General features: G+C 43.8%; 1 protein-coding gene across 5 annotated transcripts in view; it reads right to left on the reverse strand.

Annotated features, from left to right (window-relative positions):
• Positions 1-18,181, reverse strand: part of CNKSR3 (CNKSR family member 3) — a 134,509-nt gene that overhangs the window by 43,966 nt on the left and 72,362 nt on the right. Inside the window, exon 2 of one of the 5 annotated variants that reach the window (XM_073894122.1) lies at positions 5,681-5,746. The exons of the other annotated variants lie outside the window; for them this stretch is intronic. The gene's annotated coding sequence lies outside the window, so the exon portion shown is untranslated. The remainder of the gene's footprint in view (positions 1-5,680; positions 5,747-18,181) is intronic. 5 annotated transcript variants of the gene reach the window in all.

Here is an 18,181-nt window from a genome sequence, read left to right on the forward strand (position 1 = left end):
CATTTGCAATGACGTGGATGGAACTGGAGGGTGTTATGCTGAGTGAAATAAGTCAATCAGAGAAAGACATGTATCATATGATCTCACTGATATGAGGAATTCTTAATCTCAGGAAACAAACTGAGGGTTGCTGGAGTGGTGGGGGGTGGGAGGGATGGGGTGGCTGGGTGATAGACATTGGGGAGGGTATGTGCTATGGTGAGCGCTGTGAATTGTGCAAGACTGTTGAATCACAGATCTGTACTTCTGAAACAAATAATGCAACATATGTTAAGAAAAAAGAAAAAAAGATAGCAGGAGAGGAAGAATGAAGGGGGGTAAGTCACAGGGGGAGACAAACCATGAGAGACGAATGGACTCTGAAAAACAAACTGAGGGTTCTAGAGGGGAGGGGGTGGGGGGATGGGTCAGCCTGGTGATGGGTATTAAAGAGGGCACGTTCTGCGTGGAGCACTGGGGGTTATGCACAAACAATGAATCATGGAACCCTACACCAAAAACTAATGATGTAATGTATAGTGATTAACATAACAATCAAAAATTTAAAAAAAAAAAACACTGCCCACAGTTATATTAACCTCAGGAATCTCCATTACGCTCCAACTATTCGATTGTCTATACGATGTACATCCCACCTGATGGACACTTTTCAGGTGTGTCATTATCTTGTCATCTCAAACAGATCCACAATGTGCAGCTTACAATTTTCAAATGGATTAGCAGTTTTATGACAGTTACCTTCCCATTCCCTTTCAACTAAAAGAATAAGCACTAAACCCTTGCCAACTTGGAAATGCTGGTCATGTGTACTACACATATGTTCGCTTGCCAGGCAGGGATGGGACATCGGCCCTGTCCCGGCCTATGTGATCCCAGTGGACTTGCCAATCAAGATGCTTTGCCACAGTCGCTGGCCACAATATTCTGCCCGCTGGTCAGTTATAGGCTCAAGAATGATAATCAAAATCTTCCCTGATATTTGATATTTGGACACAGGAAGACAGAGGCTCTTCCTTTCCAGTTGGAAGTCATAAGGATACAACTTTGGGGATGCTGGCAGTCATTTTTCTCATCAATTTTCTGAAAACAAATCCATTTGAGAGAAAGAAAATGCTCCAATAATATCCTATATGCTCCTGGATCTAACTCCACTTAAGGATATTTCTAGTCCTATGATTTTCCACTTAAATTGAAATAAATTCCCATTCCAGCTCAAGCTTGTTTGTGTTGGGTTTCTGTCCCTTGCAACTGAAAAAGTTCTGATAAACACAGAATCCAAAGGAGAAGATACCAGCAGCGGTACCAGAGAAAGGCAATGGTCAATGGGTTCGCTCATGGGACTTTTTCCAGGTCAAATACTACTGCCGACAGTGTTGTATTTTAACACTCTTCTGTAATGGTTAAAATATGTAAAACAGGTAAGCCTCACAGAACTTGGGGTAACTTGGGGTTAAAGTTCTCTCTTTTATAGAGAACTCTCTGGTCAACTTGTTTCAATGGTTTTACTGGAATAAAACTTCACAGTGAATCAATTGGTCTATTCAAGCCTAATAATAAAAGCCACCTTAGTGTTTTCAGCAATGAGGCTTATGAAATTTTAATCCCAACGCAGAGGATGAAAATTCAATTTAGCTAGCATAAAGTATGTGGAAGGCATGCGGCTGTCCTCTGCCACCCTCAAACACACGCATGCACCCACATGCGCGCACACACACACACACACACACACACATACACACACACAAACTCATTTCATTGAGCCCTCTGCCATGTGGGGACTCTGCACTAGAAAAAGTAGGCACAAGGTCCAGTACTTGGTTTTGGCAATACTAATGTCTGTGGATTTAGAAGCTGATGTGCTAGGCTAAATGGTACCTCTACCCCACAAACTTCCACCATTTGCCTCCTGAGAAGATATAAAAAGAAGAATGTTTTATAACTACTGGGGACCCCAGCACATACAGGAAGAAGAGGTAAGAAAAAATCATTTTAAGGTGATCCGTTGGAACCCACCCATCTTCCCTCAAGTGACATCTATCTCGCCGAGAGGCTCCATCACACAGCGAGCAAGAGTAGAGACACTGACATAAGCACAGGTCCACTTTGATGGCTACAAGCCACAAATGTCCATCAGGGCACGTGAGTCAGACAGGCATTGGAGGCTACCCAAGGCAACAGGTGTGGAGACGGATGCTCCCCACCCCAGGGCTGCAGGGGCTGTGTGCCAGAGCCCCGCCACCCAGGGTCGTCTACAGAGGGTCGGCATCTATCTGCAATAAGCAATAGTGACAAGCGCCAAGAGCCAAGGAAAGCCTCCTGACAGCTTCCCTTCCCAATTTACAGATGCCTAAATTAGGACGCATGGGGGCTACATAACCTGTCTACAGCCACACAGCTGGCAAGATGTCAAAAGAAGGATTTTCAGAGCCATCTTCTTCAGCTTGCCATAAGCAGAAAAGGCCTTGAATTCAAATCAAGACCTATTTGACACAAGCTCTGCTCTTTCACATTCTACCCAGGAAACGTAGGATTATAAAAATTCCTCTCCAAGCATCTTCCCAAATAAGCAGTCAGGTCTAATTACAAACACTTATTAAGAGAGAATCACGGAAAACTCAGAGGTACTTAGAAGGTACTGTCACTGAATCCAAACAACTGGGAAAGTACAAACAAGAGTCTTCATTACTATGGATTTTCACCCTAAACCCCTTAGCCAGGTCTAAGCCAGGTCGCGAGCAATGTACCCTGCAATCTCCTCTCCACTGGGATGTCCTCGTCCCTTGCCCACTTTTAAGCTTTAAAAGGAATTTTTGTTTTAATTGTCACAAAAGTTTGGGACAACCGTGCTATACATTTAAATTTTGTTATGGCCAAACTGTGTCTCCCCAAAATTGTATGTTGAAGTCCTAATACAGAAAGTGACTGTATTTGGAGAAAAAGCTTTAAAGATGTGATTAAGTTAAAATGAGATCATCAGGATGGGCCCTAATCCAAGATGACTGGTGTCCTTATAAGAAGAGGAGACACACACGGAGGCGAGACCGCGTAAAGACGCGGGGAGAGAAAGCTATTTACAAGCCAAGGAGAGAGGCCACAAAAGAAGCCAACCCTGCCAACACCAGAATCTCAGGCTTCCAGCCTCTGGAGCTGGGTGGAAATAAACTTCTGTTGTCTCCTGACCCAGTTCGTGGTGCTTTTTTATGGCAGCCCCATTACACCAACACAAATGTAACAGCGTTTCAGTTCCTTGTCATCCACATGTCATAAACTCTTTCTTAAAACAAAACAAACAAGGACCAGGGACCGGCAGAATTGAAATTCATGTTTACTGTGCCAGGCAAGTTCATTGTGCAAAGTAAAGCATAAAACAGAGATTCCTATTAGTTTTTACGTGCAGAATAAATTAGACCATTAAAATTAAAGGGAAGAAACCATGCACCATGGATGTTCGTTGAACTTCATCCCTGAGAATAAGTAGAAATAAAGATGAGGCCAGATTCCTCTTTTAATTAACTCAAGAGTTTCACTGAGGGAACAGGATTTCAGAAGTCGCTTGAGAGCATGAGGAAATATTCTGGACACAGAGAAAGTTGCGGGGGAGGTGCAATAAGGGATCTTGATAGGACCAAGGTTGTAAATAAGATCAGAGATTGAGAACTTGAAGAAAACAGAAGAACACTTCCCTGAAAGGGGGGCCAGAACGTCCTTGAGGATTCTGAGGGAATATAAATGACCTAACCTCAAATAATCAAAAGATCCCTGACATGCAGGAGAATTATCAAGTAGGAATGCCATGTTGCTACCTACCTAAAAACAGTATCTGCAGTGGCATAAAGACTTCTTCCCAAGGGACACATATGTTGAATATGCTAGGTTTTAAATAATAATGCCCCCAGTCTTATTATTCCAATATGCTATGGCCTATTATTCACACCCCACTGATCAGAATACAGTTAAACATTCGTCAACAGCTAAATTAAATTATTATGCGGTCCCACAAAGGACGGGGAAATCCCCAATTTCAAGTAAACTGATCTAATCGTTTTAGAATTTGTAATACACACTTTGACCTATTTGTCACATGTACCTATTTGCCAGATCCTTGCTTCGAGGAATTTACAGAACATCTAGCAGAACAGAAAGAAACACACATCATTAAATAAAATTAAACACATTCCATTTACACAAATTAAACACATAATTCAATGTGAAAGAATCAGGAAGGAAAACAAAAGGGAGCTCCCAAAGAATGCAAACCACAAGGGAGGGAGGCCCAGACTCCCTTCACTGTCCCCAAATCTGGCAGTGAATACTCTCAAACTTTCAAAGAAATCCCAAGTGGGAGAAGGAAAACAAGCAACCTCTCTCCCCAGATATAGAAGGAGATAGGGCAGCAGTTGAAGAGCCTGAGCACCAGTACTAGTCCCACTTCTTGCTTACAGGAGCAAGTGACGTAGTTCCCTGGTTTGTTAAGACAGGGATACCCGTGCTACCCACTGCACAGATCCGTTAACGAACCTGAAATGTTAGTTATTTGTAATGCGCTGAGAATACTATGAAGTACACGGTAATTACTCTAATGTGATTTATTCAGCTCCTCAATTTCCTCAGTGTTCAGAATAAAAGTTGCTAGGGAGACACAGAAAGCCCCAAATGCTTAGGTAGCCCCTCCTCGGAAACACGGTAAACTAGAGATTATCGTCGTCCTCCCCAGGGGGTGTTCGCAAACATGGGAGCCTGCCATCATCATCATCATCATCGATTCCACCCAAAAATGTTTCCTGACTGAGACCAGAATAGAAGCACCAAGAAAGCAGAGGCTTCCCTTTGTTCATTGTTTATCCCCTAGCATCTAGAAGACAGCCAGCGCTTAATAGTATTTGTGAAGTAAATAAGTGAAGGCATGAAGAAAGACAAGGAACATCACAAAATTATTAATGTCACACCAATGTACAAGCCTCCTGATTTTACTTCCCCATGCAAGTGAGTAACTAGAGAGAAAGAAACTACAGTCGGTGATATCATCTACAGGTATGTGCTGTAAGTCTCAGTGTTATATGATTAAAGAAGGTCACTTCTACATTAAGGAAAGGATCATACACAAAACAAAACCCCAAAGTAAAACTCCAGTCTTTGACAAGATACTTGTCCCATACTAAAAATTATTCTTTATTAATTAATCTCTCTCAAATGTGGGAGGGCTTGTGTCCACGAAGATGAAGAAGTTAGAGTAAATGCTCCCCTACAGAAAACATAGAGCTATTCTCTAATCAGGTCACTGACTAGATCACCCTCTGTTCTGCAGGTGAGGGCCACTGGAAGGACCTCCCAATGGCTATGCTTTTGGCCTATATGCTCAAGGCAGCAAAAACTATAATTCTACAAAAAAAAAAAAAAAACTATAATTCTACAAATACAGTGAGCCCAGAGTGGTCTTACAGCATTTTATACCTAGTACTTTTGATCACTGAAGCATGTTTTAACCAGAGGGTTTTGTTTTGTTTGATTCAGACATTGGTTTAGCTAAAGCTTATAAACTCGTGTCTTATTTAGGACTTTTAAGGGCCACAAGTGACAATGGTGCAAACAGGATCAGGGATACTGTGTTCTTCAACCAGGGGGATCAATTACATATCACACAAATTCAATTTAATTCAACACAATTTATGGAGCAACTAACTACCAAGTGCAAGGCCTTCCACTACGAAGGAGATGAGGACTTAGGAACAGGTCAGTTCTTGATGATCTGAACCGGAGGAAAGGAAACAAGACTTGGTCATACATTTATACCTAACGAAAATATTCTTGGAATTCCCAACACTTTTAAAAACATTAAACATCAAAGCTCTTCTGCCTTCCCAACTGGCTGACACTCCTGATCCAGGTCTTTTGCTAAGGATTAAAAAAAGAAAAATCAGGTTTCAAGCCAAAGCTCAGTGTGGTATGGCTTCTATGTGGGCATAATATGATTAACAGAGCAAAACTAAGTTCACAGCATGGTGTACTGGTAGGACCTCCAAGTGCCCTTTTAATGAAGTGAGCCACCCAACTATATCCCTTTGGAATGACTTTCTTTTGTCACCCTTGTTTTGTTGGCATCTCTAGGCTTTAATTTTAAAACTAGCTGATAAAACCGGTTTAAATATACCAATCTGAGTTTCGGCAGTAACACCATGTTTGAGACACAGAAGTGTGTAATTTTAAAGGACTGAGGGATTCTTTTTGCCTGGTTGGACAGGCCCTTGACTGACCTTTCCTAAAGAGTCAAAACTACAACCAGTGTCTCTAGGTAACAGGGGGAGAGTGGGGCCCAAGGGCCACCTCTCAGGGGCAGCCTGAGACAGTAGGGCACACACCCAGCTGTGCTGCTGGTCTTTGCACCTGCTAAGGCATCTGATGGAGGCGGTTCTTCCCTCTAGTTTAGAGGGACCCGATCTGGGGTGCCTGGGTGGCTCAGTCGGTTAAATGTCTGCCTCTGGCTCAGGTCATGATCCCACAGTCCCAGGATCAAGTTGGGCGCCCTGCTCAGCAGGGAGTCTGCTCCTCTCTGCCCCTCCCCCGCTCATGCTCTCTCTCTCTCTCTCTCTAATAAGTAAAATATTAAAAAAAAAAAAGAAGGACCCGATTTCCTCACAACCCCATCCTCTTTTGTCCTGTCAGCCTATCCTGTATCCGTTCAGAGGGAAGAAACTGCAAGCACACACCCCCTTCTTCGGCTCAGGATGCACTGTCCTCCCTCACAAGAGCTCAAGAGGACAGGGAATAGCATGGAAAGCAATGAAGGTAACACAAGTACAGTAAATTATCAAAAATGGAAGAACTGATGTTTCTGAGCAATGATGATCAGATCTAACGAGAATCACTTGAAATGTGGCATCACACCCCGTGTTAATGAAGAATCACACCCTAAATATATACTTGCTTTGTGATTTTTTTATCTTTAGCTTTTCCTTTGGAATTGTCTATTTCTTATGTTAGGTTTTACAGTATTCCTTCCCTAGGTCCCCTCCAGCCCACGTTACTGCCATAGCTAAACCTTCTCGCCTAGGTTTCCACGGGAATCTAGAAACTGGTTGCCAGGGTCAGTCCCCTCTTTCTTTAATTCATTGTCCACAATTCCGTCTCAGCGAAACCACCCTATCCTTTACAGACCCAAGTGCATGAGCTCAGCCCTGCAGGGCCTGTCCTCTTACAACCTCTCCTGTACTCCCACTTTTCTAAGACATTCGTCCTTCTGGTGAGAAGGTGGAAAATGCCCACTGTGCTTTTTCCAAAAGGAACAAGAGCGGAACTCCCAGTTAGCAAATACAGCTCACAGGCCAAATTCGGTCCACTGCCGGGTTTTGTAAGTCAAGTTTTATAGGCACACAGCCACATTCTTTGGCATACCTACCGCCTCCAGCAGCTTTCACGCTACAGCGACAGAACTCGGTGACAGAGACCCAACGGCCCACAAGGCCTAAAATATTTACTACCTGGCCCTCTACCAACCCCTGGTATAACTAACAGCAGTGATGAAAACAAAGTGATTATCAATCTGCCAAGTGGAAAAGTAGAAGAGACTGGGATTTAAGTGAATCTGGATTTTTTTCTTTTTATATTTTTGAAAGAATCATTTTATATAATTACATTGAATTAAAAAGCAGAGAAAATGTTATCTCCCCCCCACACACAAAAATCCTAACCATGTTTTAGGACACCCCTTACAACTTTTTATCCACTTTATTATTTCCTTTGGGTCAGTTTTGTTGTTGTTTTTGTTTTGTTTTGTTTTGTTTGAGGCATGATAAAATTCACCAACTTTCAACTCCACAATGAGTTTTTTTGACAAATACATACAGTCATGTAGCCACACCACAATCGTGATATAAACATTTCTATCACCCCCAAAAAAGTTCCCTTTGCTGGTCAGTTCTCTCCCCACAGCCCCTGGCAGTCACTGATCTGCTTTCTATCAAAAGGAACCGATTTCTTATTCTGGCCTTTACTCCATGGCCTTTAACCATATTCTGGTTAAACCACTTTGACGTCCAGCCTTTTGGGCTCCTCACACACGTATGAGCTGGCTTGGATTAGGACTGACCCCCACGCGCACCACTACTCACAGTTGATTTTTTTCAGTCATCCTGCCACACTTCTGGTTAAATGTAATTTGAAGAAAGGGGACCACAACACAATGTCTTGAAAACTAGATTAGAGAACCTCTTGGTTCCTTCCAGGTCTTAAGTGTATGTTCCTATAACATGTCTGAGCTAGCACGAGTTACCTTCATTTATAATAGCCAAGTATGAAGAAGGGAAATAAACTGCCCAGAAACTTAAATCTCAAACATCCTCAGAGCTAAAAATAATGAGCAAGAGAACGAACTCGGTCTTGGGGAAAACTCTGTCAGGTTTTCTGCCCCGATTAGAGTCCGAGCATACGCAGCCATCCCTAAGGCCTCTGTTACCTTCAAAGCACAAGCTGTATGAAACCCAAACACATGGAAAGATCCAGCAATGGGAGCCCTGGAAGCCTAATTAGGAACCAACCAAGTTCTTTCACTGTATCTGTGGAATGGAGCAACTGCTTTGGAGGAGGGACAGGCTACTGGACATTTTTGTAGGGCACCAAGCTAAGAGCACAGTAATGCTGAGGACAAAGTAAAAGCTTGTGCTCTTAATCATTTGGAAAAGCTGGTCCACACAACACTAAAGAGCTACCCACTATGTAGCAACAAACTCAGCCTTCAATTTCTCACAAGAAACAACAACAACAGGGAGAGAGCAGAGGGCAGTCAGTATTTTGTTTCTAAAGCAAACTCCGCTTTCTTGCTAGGAACTCATGTCGTGTAAGACTTCTGTCACTCCCAAGACATCAGAAAATGTAACCAAGAAACAACCGCTCTTTGGGTTTCACTACCAAAGCAGACGATCCGTCACCGAAACAAAACTTGGAAATAGCAAACCTATCCCTGCCAGGATAATTTAAGGAAGTAAAAATAGAAAGACTACTTTAGTTCAAGGATTCAAGTTACCCAGAAAACAGTCAAATGGCCTGCCCTCATTTGAGGTTTCTGCACTGGTAAGTAATGCCTTCCGGCTGGCAATTTTCACCAGGAAACTCTGTGTCAAAGTTGCAGGTCTTGCTTGCAGTCTGACCCTCTCCTCTCCTATCCCTCCAGCAGATCCAGCACAGCACTGTGAAAGGGACCCAACCTGCCGTCCCTTGAGCGTCCTGAGCCTAGCCATGAAGGGAGAAGTGCCCAGAGCGGGGACAGGGGAGATGCAAGTTTGGAAATCATCTTTTTCAGGAGATACTTACCCGGATCTAAATCACTAGAAAAGAACTGACAAATGCAAATTCTGATGCAAATCAGAATCAACCAAAGAACCAATGATCTAAAAAGATGATCAGAATTCAGAATATAATGCCAGGCCTAACTGTTCAGCTCTGAGTCCTCCTGCCTTGAATGCCGCCCTCAAAAAAGTATCCTGAACATGAAAGGTAACATTGAAGGCAGGGAAGAAACTTGACATTGACTTCTGTGTCTGAGGGTATCTACATGTGTCTGTGTGTATACGTGCTTATACAAATGTTTACTACTAGATGTTCAACACAAAATACAAAACAATTTTTTGGATTCTAAGAACAAAAACAAAGTCGTGGAGGGGAACATAAAAGATTCCACAATGCTCTGGGGGAAAAAATATGTACTTTCCAAGGTTGGCTGGTGTAATTCAGTAACCAAACCATTGTATCCACTTCTGCAATACCTGGACCAAAGAGGGGGCACTGGAGCAAGCTGTGCAAGAGGAGAAAAGAACGTATGTCAAGTTATGCTTTCCCCCTCCTCTAACACAACTTATTTTGCCAAAACTCTAAATTAGATATGCTCTAAAACCAAACATTGGCTACAACTCTTGTCACTGGCGTGTTTATGATGAACGGAGGGAAGAATGAACTAGTTCCCCCCACATAGCAAGTCTAAGTTTATAGCACGGGGGGGAATCAACTCAGCAGGTGGACCAGGTGGTGGTCATGCCAGCAAGCCTGGAAGCCAGCCTTCAGCTCCGCCCATGCCTGGGTGTCCATGCTGCCCAGGGAAAAGCACCCCGGTGCGGAGGAGAGCATGCAACACATCCATCACTTCTGTCCCACTTGGGCCCATCAGGATTTCCGGGGGAAAACTGCCACTCGGCTAGCCCTCTACTAACACTGCCCTCATCGCTTCCAAGGGCACAGTCCCAACAGCTGGGCTGCATGTTAAATGAAGCCCCTGGCTTAAGAGGAGGCTGCAGGGTTTACAGAGCACCTGCATGCACAATATCTCATTGCTCCATGCAATGACCCTTGGGAGGATGCTGGCCAGCTTATAATTACCTCCACTCCACTGATGAGGAAGCCAAAATGAGAGAGTGGGTTCCCCAGGACACTGGGCCAGTAAAAGCGCAAGACTAAGGTAGAACCCAGACCTCAACCCAGCACGCAAATCCTTGTAGGGTCTGAGGTGGTCAAAGAAGAAATGAAAGGATGGAAAAGTGACTTAATTAAGTACATTAATTCACAGGCTATGTTTCAGGTATCATGCTGAGCGCCACAGAAAATGCTGTAACATTACAAGTGATGTTCAAGTAATTTAAGATTAAAGGACTGTAAGCAAAGCGAGGAAAGAGCTATTATTAAGCCTATTTTACAGGCCAGGATCAGCAGCAAGGCAGAGTCATTAACAAATAGGGCCTCTGGGGCCAGCCTGCCTGGATTCAGCTCTGCTACTTCCCAGCTGTGTGACCTTGGGTAAGTTACTTAACCTCTCTGTGCCTCAGTTTTTTTAATTTACAAAATGGAAAGGACAGCAGTACCTATCTTGTCGGGTTATCTGGATGATTAAACGTGTTAAATATTCCTAAAGCACTTACAAATATAATGATAGGCACACAGTAAGTGCTATTTAAGTGTTTGTGAAAATAAAAATGTTAAGGTTTTTTGTTTGTTTGGTTTTGGTTTTTTAAAGACCAGAAACGGGGGCTCAGGGAGCTTTTAAGGAACTGACCTTAAGTCACACAACCAATAAGAAGCAGGTCAGGATTTAAACCATTGGTGAGCACTGTGAAGTGGAGCACAGGAACCCATGTGGGACCAGGGGAGCTGGAGGTCCGATGGCAAGACGCTGATGCTTGTTTGTGCTGCGGCAGGAGATGGGGGTAGGGGGGTGCTCTGATACAGGGAGGGTAGAGAAAAGCCAAAAGCAGCTGCCAATTTGGGGACAGCTGCCTGGGGCAATGGCTCTGGTTGTGAGGCATCATCCGTCTTTTCTGATTTTTTAAGATTTTATTTATTTCTTTGAGAGAGACAGTGTTTGAGTGAGAGAGAGCTAGAGAGAGAAAGGAGGAGTAGGGAGGGGGCAGGGGGAGAGGAAGAAGCCGACTCCCTGCTGAGCAGGGAGCCCGACTTGGCGCTCCATCCGGGGACCCCAGGATCATGACCTGAGCTGAAGGCAGATGCTTAACCTACTGAGCCACCCAGGAGCCCCTTCTCTGATTTTTTAAATGACAGTTTACTGAGATATAATGCACATACCATACAATTCACCTACTACATTCACAAGTCAATGAGTTTGGGTATATTCAGAGTTGTGCAACGTAACCACAACCGATCTTAGTACATTTTCAAACCCCCCCAACACACACACACAAAACTCGTTTCACACCCCCACCCCCACCCCCACTAGGCAACCACTGATCTATTTTCTAAGTCTGTGGATTTGCCTGGTTATTTCACGTAATGGATTCTAGACATTTCCCCTAAATTGAATCCTACAATATATGGTTTTTTGTGATTGGCCTCTTACACATAATATAATGTTGTCAAGGTTCATTAAAGCCTTCTCAACACAGCTTAAATGCCACGCTCCTGCTCCAAGCCCCACTGGCTTCCCACTGCACCTGGGAAAAATCCAAGCCAGTGAAGTCCAGTCTGGTGTGTGAGCCTCCTTACCGGCCTCTCCAACTTCATCTTGTGTCACACGCTCCCCCAACTACTATGCCGGACACTGGTTTTATCTACTTCATCCAGACCTCAAGCTCCTTTCTACTCAAAGCATGTTCCTTCTCCCTAGAATGATCCTGCCTCCCCGTCCCTCAGCCTCTCAGCTTCAAAGAGCACATCGAGGGAGGCCCCAGCTGATCCAGGACATACAGTAGACCAACAGTCCTTGTTCTTCCCTGTGGATCCTGCTGGTTTCATGAGACAGCAAATTCGTATGAGTTTTTACTCCTTACGCCTCATGTGCCTCTCTCCCTCTCTGAAACACAGGGCAGGGACCAGGCCTGTCTTAAAGATTCAGCATGGCACCACGCACGCTCCCTGGCACAAAGGAAAGCACTCAAATACTGGTTGCATAGAAGAGATGAAAATAAGGAAAATCCTGGTTGAGGAGGGAGACCACAGCTTAGGGGTGTAAACCGATGAGGTTGCGTTCTTCTTAGGGAAACTGTCCAACCCTCCGCCCCCCCCAGGGCTTTCATTAACCCCCTGTGACAAGAGCTGTGGATAGTCACAACGGGAGAAGAGAAACGAAGTCCCAACCCTCGCAGCTTACGCGGGGGGCGGGGGGAGAGGAATCTTTTAGGTGCTTCCACATAAAATTCCCACAAGTTTGCCACGATTAAGGCTTGACAGAATGTCTGCTCTAGTTCCCAGAGTGATAAAAGGAAAGCCTTTCTCCTCATTCTCCAGAAAACACAGTTTTTATTATGCACAGGGGCCAACACAAAATGTCCATGTCCTGTGCTACCTGCACGATGTTAGTTTCATAGACCCTTTTACTTTATGAAGTCACCTTTGTGTTGTGCAGGGGGCGGAGGGTGTAGGCCTGTGGCTCCAATCTTACCAGCTATGTGACCTTGAGCCGATCGCTTCACCCCTTCACCAATGTGCACAAGGCAGGGGCTGAAAGGTTGATCCCATGATCCCAGCAGCACTGTATTTCTAGGATTCTATGATCTCAGGACACTGCCTCCCTCTTCCCATCTTCGAATCAGTAATACACCAGCATCTTCCAACCCCCCACTGACAGAGAGGTCAAGGGCCCAAATATCACAGCCAGCTCCCATCAACAGGACACATAATTAGCACTATTTGTATAGTTACTGACATGAAAAAGTAGTGCTTCTGAGGTTAATATAAGATCACACAAGCCCAAAAAATGGAGAATTAAACAAAAAAGCAGGTCCTGTGCTGGCTCAGCTAGGACTGACTGGCCCCCCCCAGAACCCTTCTTCATGGTGAAGGAGGGAGAGCAGGGCCCACCGACTCCGCCTCCCACACAAGGCGAGAGAGCAGGTCTCAAGAGCTCCTGGAGCTATTCAAAAGAAAAAAAAAATTCCCTACATGGAAACATTCATACAGACATACGGTACAAATCATAGATTTTTTAAAGTAAGCTAAAGAAAGTCAAAGGCCCGAATGAGCCGTGAAGCCTAAGCTACCAGCCTCCTCTTAAGAGAAGCATCCTCGTATGGGAGCAAATGTGGGTCGAAACCTCAGAAGTTTGTGTTTGCTCTGGAGACCTGCAAAATTGAAGGCTTCAAACAAATTCTCAAGTCTTTAATGTGAAATACAATAGGACTGACGTCTTACCAAATACTATGGATAACAAGAAACCAAGTTTTCTATGATATAAAATTAAGAAAAATATAATTGGGAAAAATAAATACACAAAATTACACATATAAAATAGCAAACGATTAAATGTCACTTACTACACAGCGGGCCCCTTTTCAAGACTTAAATATCTAAAAACTTTCATCCTCCCCCTGTCCCCATGAGTGTGTCCTATAGGCTCCCACTTTAGGGATGAAGAGCTAGGGCCCAGAGAAGGGAACTGACCTACCCAAGGCCACAGAGAGGCAGGGCTCACACCCTGGGGGCTGGCACCAGGGTCTCTGCTCTTCACCCCCATATACTGCCTCTCCGTGCTCCAATGCAGCATGTGCACCCAAAGACTTTTAACGGATCTAAGGAAAAGACAGTTCTGTGTAACAGGAAAGTGTACCAGTCCTTTCAGCTGGGTTTATGGTCTGTGATGACCATCGGACATTGTAACGGCAATGTAAATACAAATGTCCCTCCCACCCAGATCGGTCAGAGGAGAAAATGAGCAGCTCCTGCAGACTGGTGGTTGCTAATACCCTGACAGCATCAGCTCGTGTCCCAATCTTCCTGGTACCAATTTAAAAGAAAGGTGAGACAGACTCTATTGGTTGTCTAAGAAATCGAGATAGAATTCTTTTCTAGCTCTTTCAATTTTGAATGCAGCTCCAGAAACAGGCGCTTTAGGTCAGTGGTGATCTTAGGAGAGTAGTGATACACCAATAAAACTGACAGCCTTTAAAGGATTAAACATCGAGGCACCTGGGTGGCTCAGTCAGTTAAGCGTCCGACTCTTGGTTTTGGTTAAGGTCATGATCTCAAGGTCGTGAGATCAAGCCCCGTGTCGCGCTCCATGCTCAGCGTGGAGCCTGTCTGAGAGTCTCTCTCCCTCTCCCTCTGCCCTCACCCCACCCCCGCCGCTCCCGCGCATGTGTGCGCACTCTCTCTCCCTCTCTCTCTCTCAAAAACAAGTACGTCAAGGATTAAATATCTGTGGAAGTCACAAGACTCTCTCCCTATATTTCCCAAAGTTACTTTTCAAAAACTTTAATATAGAAAAAGGCAAAGTTTCTGTTTCTAGGACGAAATAAAAACACAGGCCATTAGGCCACTTGAGATCTTCTGTAGGCATTAGCATCCCAGAAGAAACAAAGGCAGAGAGAGAGAGAATACCACACAGAAGAGGAAATGCAGCCGTCAGTACAGGTCAAACCCACCTGTGTATCCTGAAGGCTCCAGAAAAAGAAAAGAAAAATGAAAACAAAACAAAACAAAAAAACAACTCTGCCTGCAGTGCACTCCCGAAGTGGAGAACAGACCAGTTCACTGGGCTCATGGACTGACGTGAGTCTTACCACACACACAAGAACAAAAGAAGCACCTGCCCCACAGAAGCACACACAAGCATGAGCCGCCATGTTGCAAAAATTGGGAAACGCCATAAAACTAGAAGGTTCACTGCACCATAGTCTGTGGAACCTCCTACCCCATCACCACCGCTCCCCGAAACTCACAGATGGTTGCCTGGTTCTTGTTTTGGACAGGCATGGCACTACCAACAAAAAGTTTTCTGTTTCAGAGTTCTAAAAGAATGACGCATTCCTTAGAATAAGGAGTTCGTTCCATCTGAGCCGATTCAGATATATTTAGCATTACCTAGAAGCTGTTCTACAGCACTCCTGGGAGGGGGCTTACAAATGTCCCTAGGGGTCCCGGTCACCCAAGCAAAAACCATAGGTCATATTTCATATTTATACCATATATAATATAGTATAATATAGTACACACACGTGTGAGCGCATGTGCACTCTGCTAAAAAGTACAAAACGACCGATGTAAACACCGAAGAGAACCAGAACAACGGCTTAAATTCAAGTCTCAGAATGTGATCCTATAAGGAACACAGGACATGTTGAGGGTATGGACTATACAAGATGTTCATCTTCCTAAAAAGTCTTCTGCCAGATGTTTGCCCAGCTGACTTTCTCAGGTCCTCCATTCTCAACTCAAATGTCACCTCTTAGGGAGACACTCCCTGATCATCCAATCTAAAAAAGTCCATCTGTGTGTCACAGTCATGTCTATCACGCTGCCCTTTGATTTTCTTAAGACATCACTCTCTGAAATTATCCTGCTTATTAGACTAATGGCTTCCTATCTGTCTCCTCCCTTTGAACAGTCTGCACCACAAAGTTAGGGTTCTCATTTTCCTTATTACCTGCCTGTCTCCAGCTCTGAGAACAGGTTCTTGCTCACAGGAGGCTCTCAGGAAGTAACTGTTGACTGAATAAAGAATGAATGGACCCACACACTCCAAAGCAACAGGACAGCATGCTTTCGGAAAGCATGAAAATACAGTGGCCATGGGATCAGACAACCTGGGCTTGAGATCCAGCTTGACATCTTAATTTCCTATGGGTCTAGGGACAGTTACTTAACCTTCAGAAGTCTGTTTTTTCTTAACTGTAAACTAAGACAATAGGAAGTACTGTGTTTGTAAGTACTTTGTAAATTATGAAGTACCTTACAATTAGTATTATTAAAGACATTTTGAGTCAGTATTTACGGTGGCATCAATGAAAAGGTTCATTAGAATAAATCCTTAAATAGGTGTGTTAATCTGGCAAGAGTGAAGTTTCTCAGCCTCAACCCCATTTGGCATCTCTGGCCTTTGCCCGGCTCCCTCTCAAGTATGTGACAACTTGCGTACACATTTTAGTAGCAAGCACAGTATGAAGACCAAGGTTCCAGTCCCTACTCTACCCATCATTCAGTGTCTTTAAGTCCATCCTCCCTCCCTTACATTTGCAGAATATACATGAATAACTCACAAGTCTCAGAGTACTGCTGTTAATAGAAAAATGCAACGTTTTGCTTCGCATAACAAGTTACAACTGACCCATGGCAGTCTGTGTTAGAACCCCAGCTCCAGAGGCCATGTGGGCACGTGGAGAAAAGCACAGTCCTAGTAACAGAGGGGCAATGACAGGAGGCCCATTCCATAAGCAGCGGCAGTCACTAACACCTCTACACAAAGCCTTCTATGACCAGTCACACATTTTTATGCTGCCAGATTTTTTTAAAGATGTAATTCATATACCACAAAATTCACCCTTTTTAGGCATACAACAATTTGGTGGCTTTTCGTATTTTCACAAGGTTTTACGACCATTACCTAATTTGAGAACACTTCCATCACCCCAGAAAGAAACCCCATACCCATCAGCAGTGAGTCTCCATGTCCCCAACACCCAGCCCCTACTCCCTCTGTCTATGGATTTGTCTATTCTGGACATTTTCTATAAATGGAATCATATGATATGTGGCCTTTTGTGTCTGGCTCATTTCACTCAGCAAAATATTTTTAAGGCTTATCCATGTTGTAGCATGTAACAACACTCCATTCCTTTCCCTGGTTGACTAATATCCCATTGCATTGATACCATATTCCTTAATCCATTCATCAGCTGATGGATATATGGACTGTTTTTATTGGTTATTATGAATAATGTTGCTATGAGCATCTGTGTTTAGGTTTTTATGTAAACCTATGTTTTTTTAAATTCTCTTGGGTATATACCTCCGATTCTAAAAGAATTTTTTGAGTCTTATGGTAACTCTATGTTTAACTTTCGAAATGAGGAATTGCCAAACTGTTTCCCAAAGGGATTGCACCATTTTTCATTCCTTTTTTTTTTTCAAAGATATTATTTATTTATTTGTCAGAGAGAGACTGCGAGCACAAGCAGGGGGTGTGGCAGGCAGAGGGAGTGGGAGAAGCAGACTCCCTGCTGAGCAGGGAGCCTGATATGGGACTCAATCTCGGACCCAGGGATCATGACCTGAGCCGAAGGCAGACACTTAACCAACTGAGCCACCCAGGTGTCCCCCATTCTTCATTCCTGCCAGCAATTGACGAGGGTTCCAATGTCTCCATTATCTTCACCAACACTTGCTACTATCCACCTTTTTAATTCTAGCCATACTAATGGGTGTGAAGTAATATTTATTGTTATCACAATATTTATTGTGTCTTAACATTAAAATCTTCAATAAGTCCTTGAAACCAAATGCCAGATAGCAGGGAAAAAAATCAGATTACACCAAGGCTGTATTCTCAAACTTCAGTCATTCAAGAACCACCTTCATGATTTTGCCACAACTGGGTGCCATTTCTATTATGTACTTAATTTTTAAAAACCAATTCATTTTTAAAAGAGCCCTGAAATCACTGTTATAAATGAGCATCACCTGCCATAAACAGAAAGTATGAGAAACATAAATATAATAAAAACAAAGTTAGCTGGATATAATCGTCTCCCAGGGCCGCCTTCTTCATGGTAAGACAGAAACTGCAAGTGACAGGTGTTGAAGACATGCTGGCCTCAAATACAGCCTTCCCTCAGCTTAGTGAGACTGTCTAAAATCACCTCTACTACCATCACGGGCTCTGCACTTTGGAAGACTGCTGTAACATTTCATGAAATACCTTTCCTGAAAAAGGATCAGAAAATGAGTTCCATGGTGATGATTATACTGGGGGGGCTTT

The sequence above is a fragment of the Callorhinus ursinus genome, unplaced genomic scaffold (assembly GCF_003265705.2).
Source record: "Callorhinus ursinus isolate GAN/ISIS: 27379988/994484 unplaced genomic scaffold, GSC_fseal_2.0 scaffold6, whole genome shotgun sequence".
Classification (NCBI taxonomy): domain Eukaryota; kingdom Metazoa; phylum Chordata; class Mammalia; order Carnivora; family Otariidae; genus Callorhinus; species Callorhinus ursinus.